The sequence below is a fragment of the Neolamprologus brichardi genome, chromosome 3 (assembly GCF_056152115.1).
Source record: "Neolamprologus brichardi isolate AB-2024 chromosome 3, ASM5615211v1, whole genome shotgun sequence".
NCBI classification, from domain to species: Eukaryota; Metazoa; Chordata; class Actinopteri; order Cichliformes; family Cichlidae; genus Neolamprologus; species Neolamprologus brichardi.
The window spans coordinates 29,896,634-29,903,966 of NC_142106.1; positions in this window are offsets into that span (position 1 = coordinate 29,896,634).

Sequence of the window (7,333 nt, forward strand, 5' to 3'; positions counted from 1 at the left end):
AACAAAAATACAACTCAATACTTTGTAACATAACCTTTGTTGGCAATAACAGAGGTCAAACGTTTACTATAGGTCTTTACCAGGTTTGCACACACAGTAGCTGGTATTTTGGCCCATTCCTCCATGCAGATCTTCTCAAGAGCAGTGATGTTTTGGGGCTGTCGCCGAGCAACACGGACTTTCAACTCCCGCCACAGATTTTCTATGGGGTTGAGGTCTGGAGACTGGCTAGGCCACTCCAGGACTTTCAAATGCTTCTTACGGAGCCACTCCTTTGTTGCCCGGGCGGTGTGTTTTGGATCATTGTCATGTTGGAAGACCCAGCCTCGTTTCATCTTCAAAGTTCTCACTGATGGAAGGAGGTTTTGGCTCAAAATCTCACGATACTTGGCCCCATTCATTCTGTCCTTAACACGGATCAGTCGTCCTGTCCCCTTGGCAGAAAAACAGCCCCATAGCATGATGTTTCCACCCCCATGCTTCACAGTAGGTATGGTGTTCTTGGGATGCAACTCAGTATTCTTCTTCCTCCAAACACGACGAGTTGAGTTTATACCAAAAAGTTCTACTTTGGTTTCATCTGACCACACTGACATTCTCCCAATCCTCTGCTGTATCATCCATGTTCTCTCTGGCAAACTTCAGACGGGCCTGGACATGCACTGGCTTCAGCAGCGGAACACGTCTGGCACTGCGGGATTTGATTCCCTGCTGTTGTAGTGTGTTACTGATGGTGACCTTTGTTACTTTGGTCCCAGCTCTCTGCAGGTCATTCACCAGGTCCCCCCGTGTGGTTCTGGGATCTTTGCTCACCGTTCTCATGATCATTTTGACCCCACGGGATGAGATCTTGCGTGGAGCCCCAGATCGAGGGAGATTATCAGTGGTCTTGTATGTCTTCCATTTTCTGATGATTGCTCCCACAGTTGATTTTTTCACACCAAGCTGCTTGCCTATTGTAGATTCACTCTTCCCAGTCTGGTGCAGGTCTACAATTCTTTTCCTGGTGTCCTTCGAAAGCTCTTTGGTCTTGGCCATGGCGGAGTTTGGAGTCTGACTGGTTGAGGCTGTGGACAGGTGTCTTTTATACAGATGATGAGGTCAAACAGGTGCCATTCATACAGGTAACGAGTGGGGGACAGAAAAGCTTCTTACAGAAGACGTTACAGGTCTGTGAGAGCCAGGGATTTTCCTTGTTTGAGGTGACCAAATACTTATTTTCCACCCTGATTTACGAATAAATTCTTTAAAAATCCTACCATGTGAATTCATGGATTTTTTTTTCACATTCTGTCTCTCACAGTTGAAGTGTACCTCTGGTGCAAATTACTGACCTCTGTCATCATTTTAAGTGGGGGAACTTGCACAATCGGTGGCTGACTAAATACTTTTTTGCCCCACTGTATATACATACATATACATACATACATATATATATTCTAGTTTTAATGACTATTAAAAGTTAATAGTACAAGCCACATTTATAAAGCAGTTCATTTTGTACACTTTAAATACTTTAAAAACCTCACATCCACAACCAGTTTTAAACACTGGATATGGTTTCTCGTCCACTAAAGAATCAAGAGGCTGCTTCTCCAAAAGCTGGCAACTGTCCCTGAGCCATGCAGGGAAATAAAACTAACTTATTGTTACTGTTTCTTCAAAAAGTTCTATAGTTGACAATCATTGTGTAGATTAATGGTTGGGTCTGCGCTTCCACAGGCCCCGCTGGTATAGAAACTTATTCCCGTTAATGACAAGGAAGGAAACAAGACGAACAGCTTCAACCGGTTTTTACTTGCACAAGGGAGGTCCCGGTTGGTGTCTCAGAAAAGCACTCTGAATCCAACCACAGACTACCACGACTCTGGCCCCCGCTTGCCGCCTTTTATTGAAAACAGTTACAGTACACACAAGCACCTCCCATTGTAAAACCCCCCTATGGTCACAAAAGACAAGGCACTATGTGTGTGTGTGTGTGAGTGTGTATGCTTGTGTTTGGGGGTGCGTTTGTGTGACCTCCTGCTTACCAAAAGGGTCATAAAGGCAGGAAGTTCACTAAGCAAGAAAACAGAACCCTCACATAGATGTCCCTATAATAAAACGCTACAGCCTCCCCCACCAACAAACTGGTTGGCGAGATGGTCAGAGACAAAGGAATGTCTTTGATCATGCTGCTTGAACTAAGACTTACAAATTTAAGTAACACAATGACAACATTTAACAATTTGACTCCAACATTAATAATTCCTTTCTTGAACTGTCTACTACAGGTTTGTGACTGAGCTTCTTGGAGGTGAGACATGTGTCTCATGTTCAGGTGCTTTCTGACACCTGCATCACACCATGGAGGTCTGCAATGATGACTCAAACTACATGGTGAAATTTAAGTCTCCGTCCACACTAGCCCGGATAGATTTGAAAACGGTGTTTTCATCTGAAAACGCTCCGCGTCCACACTATTGTTTTCAGTCGTTTTCATAGAGTTGTGCGTCCACATTGAATCGGCCGAAAACGCTTACGTTCCAGTACTGCGCATGTGTGAAGCGCAAGATAATTTGACCTGCCTCATTTCTGTCTGCCGTTTATTTACTCTCTGGCTCTTTGAAACGTTGCGGCAAAATATCGTGGAAAAGCACAGAGTTTTTAAATGGACAAACAATGAGGTGGAGTTGTTGCTGCGAGTAACACAAAAGTACAAAGTTGCAAAAGAGAGTGAGAATTAAAGAATTTGAAGAAAAGCTATCTGAAGCATGTATAAACTGATATTATTTTTAATAGGGCTGTCAAAATTGAGAGCATGCTTATGTGTATATGGGGGTGGGAATACACGTTTGTGTCTGTGAGCACCTGTACGTCTGTGTCTATATGTCAGGTTGGGTCTTAGACTCCACCTCTCTGGGAACATGTCAGTATGTATGGAGTCCTATGTCCCCTCACCACACTCCCTGCCGGTGGCTGATGCCCTCAAATGTGGGTGCGTTGGTGTTCTTGGTGTCTGGGGCTGGGCACTCATGTATGTACCGGCTCACTCCTGGTGGCTGCTTGGGGGGACCTGGCGCCTGCGGCCCGGCTGGGCCCCTTCTTGGGGGTGGGGCGCCCTCAGGCCTCTGGGCCTGAGGCTCGGTCCTCTCTGGCACAATCGGCTGCCAGCAGAGCCCGCGGGCACGTCACTGCAACCCCCTCTGGCCTCTGCTCCGTGGCTGCTGGGTGACCTCTCATCTGGGGCTCTCCTCAGCCCTTCCCAGGAGGGTGGCACGGTTGTCCCTTTGGTGGTCCTCCTTGGGTTCTCGTACTCTGGGCCCTCTGGATGTCTGGGGCCTGGATCCCCACCATACCTGCTTCATGCCCTGGGGGACGGGGCTATGGCTCCCCACATCGTTGCATGGAGAAACCTTTTGAATACAAGTGTGCTGATCCACACAGTTGTGCACACAGGTGTACACACGGGTGTTCACAGACACAAACTACATCTTTCTTGGCTGCTACCTCAAAGCACATTGTGCGCTGTCAGTCTCGCGTGCTGCACAATAACATTTAATATTTAGTATCTACTGTTATCTACTGTTAGCTAGTTTATTGTGATGGTGTTGTATTTATTATGTTGCTCTTTTTTGTTTGTTTTCTCTTCTGGTTTTTTTTTCTTCTCTCGACAGGTGATCCAGGTGTTGTTTTTTTCTTTTTTGTTTGTTTGTTTGCTTTTCTTTTTTTCTCTCTCCCCTCTATTTTGTCTTTCTCTCCTTCTCTTTCTTTCATCCTTTCTTTCTCCCTATCCTATCCCCCAGTCATGTCTGTCCCATCTGTAACAACTGAAAATAAAATAAAATAAATACATAATTATAACAAAGATCAATCAAATGGACCAATATGGCAAGGCCATGATGATCCACTTGGTAAAGTAAATCCGCTTGGCATCTTTTTTGGCCTTCAGACAACAATTCTGATGGCTAAAGATCCAAACGGGACAGGCAAAAAAGAAACACTGTATGACTCTTCCATAAACTCTTTCCACTGAGAACTATTAAAGCAAATCCAAAATTTACACCTGAGTGTAGTAGTGTGGACCCGCATCCACACTATGGTTTTCAGTCGTTTTCTCAGAGTCCCATCCCAACATGTAGCTACACTCAACCATCAGTGGCTCAAATAGCTACTGTGCTTTACCCACGCTTTAAGGATTTAAAGTGTCTTGCAAAGGGAGAGCAAGAAGAGGTTTGGCCCAGCCTTGAGGCCCTGCTGCAGGAACAGTGTAAAAATGCCACCACAAAGGAGCCAACAAAGACAAAGAGCCTCCTCCTCTCTTCATTGTCTTCAGACCCTGACTCAGATGAGGAAGCACTGTGTAAAAGGGCCCTGAGTTTATACAGAGCAGAAACCGCCATCAGCGAGACAGACTGCCCACTGCAGTGGTGGGCCAGTTGAGCAGGGACCCACCCACAGCTTTCTGTCCTGGAAACGCTCTCAAAAACACATACATTTCAAAACAGAGCTGCCCCGTCGCAGCGTGGACACTCGAAAACGCAGACTTTCTAAATCGATGACGCATTTTAGTCATGTGATGCAGTCATGTGACCAATTAAACAAAGATAGCGGAGTGCTTTATACAGCAGTTGTTTTGATTGCTTTCAATTTTGACAGCGCTATTAAAGATTAATATCAGTTTATACATGCTCCAGATAGCTTTTCTTCAAATTCTTTAATCCCCTGGACTGGAACGTAAGCGTTTTCGTCCGTTTCAATGTGGACGCACAACTCTGTGAAAACAACTGAAAATGCAAGTGTGGACGCAGAGCGTTTTCAGATGACAACGCCGTTTTCAAATCCAGGAAGTGAATGAGCTAAAACAAATAGAAACAGAGTATTCCATCCACCGCCCAACAATAATCTCAGTTAAAGTCATCAATGCTCCACCTGCACTGTGTGCCTCCCACACCCAAGTTTTGCTTCAGCCAAGCTGTGTTCCACTTGGCCTGTCCATATCTATCATCTGCCTCTGGTGTTCCACAGGCTTGAGGGTATAGAGTATGTATGGGGAGTGTGTGTGTACTGTGTTCATTTCTGTGTGTCTCCATGTGTGTGCGAGTATTTGCATATGTGTGCATGAGGGTGGGAATGCACGTTTGTGACTGTGTGTGGCTGTTTGTCTGTGTGTCAGCTCAGATCTTAGACCACCTCTCTCAGAACCTCACCCGCTGATGCATTGGTCGTTCTCAGTGTCCAGGGCTGGGTGCTTTTAGTTTCTTTTTATTTTGTTTTCCTGTGGACACTTTCAGATGGTTTTAATTACTTGTGTCACAAACTAAATTATATCTTAATGTTAGTTGTTTTGGGGACTTAATGACCTTAATCAGATCTGTGTCTTTTTACACAGCTGATATAAAGCTGTGCATAATCTGTGTCAGATTTTACCACATCACCATCTTGTGCTTTTACATTGAGTTTCAATAATTCCTGCCAATGCTTCACTTGGCTTAACTGCCACAGAAAAATCTAAAACATACAGCTCTGCTATCACTTTTAACATAAAGGAAGACAGAAAACTAAACAGCAGTGGTGTTTGTAGGGTTACTGAAGTTGGGCTATGTGGTGGCTAGCGACACAGCTATGTTAGCATAATATAAACAGTGAAACTGGAGGGTGAACGCTAACATTTTTCCATTCGATGAAAGTTAATGTGATGGTTCCCGAAGGTTAGGGACAAATGCAATCGCATGGCAGGATGCTATAAACTGACAAAACTTCAGTCAGGAGAACAACTGAGATAATCCATCCACATTACAAGGTTACTCATTAATATACTGCTGCATGGGCTGGGCTGTAGTTATATCGTAAGGTTTTAAAAACTCAGCTTTAAAATGAATAGCTGCAATGAAAACCGAGAGAGGTCGACAATGATCAGGGACTGAATTTAGGGGCTCGCTCCAATGAAATAGAACAAGATACAAAACATTAAAACATGTTAAAAACACAAAGCCTTAATAAATGCAGATTAGTTTTGACCTGGAAGCAGGGTTCATACGTCATCACTTAAAGACCGGATATCCCACCTGTTGTGAATGTTTTAATGCAGTACAGTTCTTCTTCTTATTATTACTTTTCACATCCTGTTTATGACAGTTAAAATAAGCATATTCATATAACAAATACATTTGTCTCATGTAAACTGTATATGGTGTTAAATAGGCCTATACTACTGTGCTTTAATGTTGGTCATAAGGGTGGTACTTCAAGAGCCATATATTTTATGAGGGTGTACTCAGTGTGAAAAGTTTGAGAACCACTGGTCTAATATAAAATATTTGCCAAATCAAACACATGCATCATAAATAATGTGATTTCCATGTTACATAGGTTGAGGCCTCATCTGGTGCTCCAAGCCAACAAGGTGCGAGTAGAAACTGTGCTACTGTTTTCCATAGACAAAGGAAGGGGAGAGAGAGGTGGTGTGTTGAGGACAGCAAGAGAGGAAAGACAAGAGTTTGGAGAAGAGAGTAGGAACTTTAAATGGAACTCTGACTTTTAAAGGAAGACAGCAAGGAGATGTGATAGGAAGGTAGATATGTTGTACCCCAAGAGGACCACCTGTGTTAGTCAACACACAGCCGAGCACCTGGCTTGAGAAAATACTTCACATCTTGTGTCGTAATCTAATGAGTCAAATCAAACACAAAGCATAAATATAAGCTCAAGTACTTAAGTCACCAAGACTGAAACAAAACATGGTTGGAAATACAGAAATTTTTAAAATGTTACTGTGATAGAGCGACTAGTGCAAGAAATGGAGCTTCCTACAACAACATTTAAGTAATTTAATATTTATTATTTTAGTAGAAAAGCGATTAAAATAATGAGAAAATGGGATACAGTTCAATGTGAAAAACTACTTAATACACTTTATACTTATATACAATATTTTCATCTTAAAAACACTTCTACAAAATTCAAACTTCCTCATGTTTATATGTTTTGTTTATATTTACACACAGAATTACTCATCATGATACTCATGAGCATGCTTATACTGGTGATCATGTGACATGGTCACCAGTACAATTACGATACTTAGGAGCTTAGTATTGTTAGAGTTGGAAGTGCCTTGGTAATTTCCCTTTAGTTTGATATTAAACTCTGAATTATACTGTAAGCATTTATACAATTACAATAATAATTATTACAATAACAATTAATTTATTAATTGATCATTTACAAATAAATAGTCGTGCAGTTTTGCAAACCTTCCCTATCAATCTCACTGCTGTCCATATGTCACAAATCACCCCTGCCCACTCTTTACCCACCCTTGCTGCACTCTCTTTGGGGCTCTCAGTTGAAC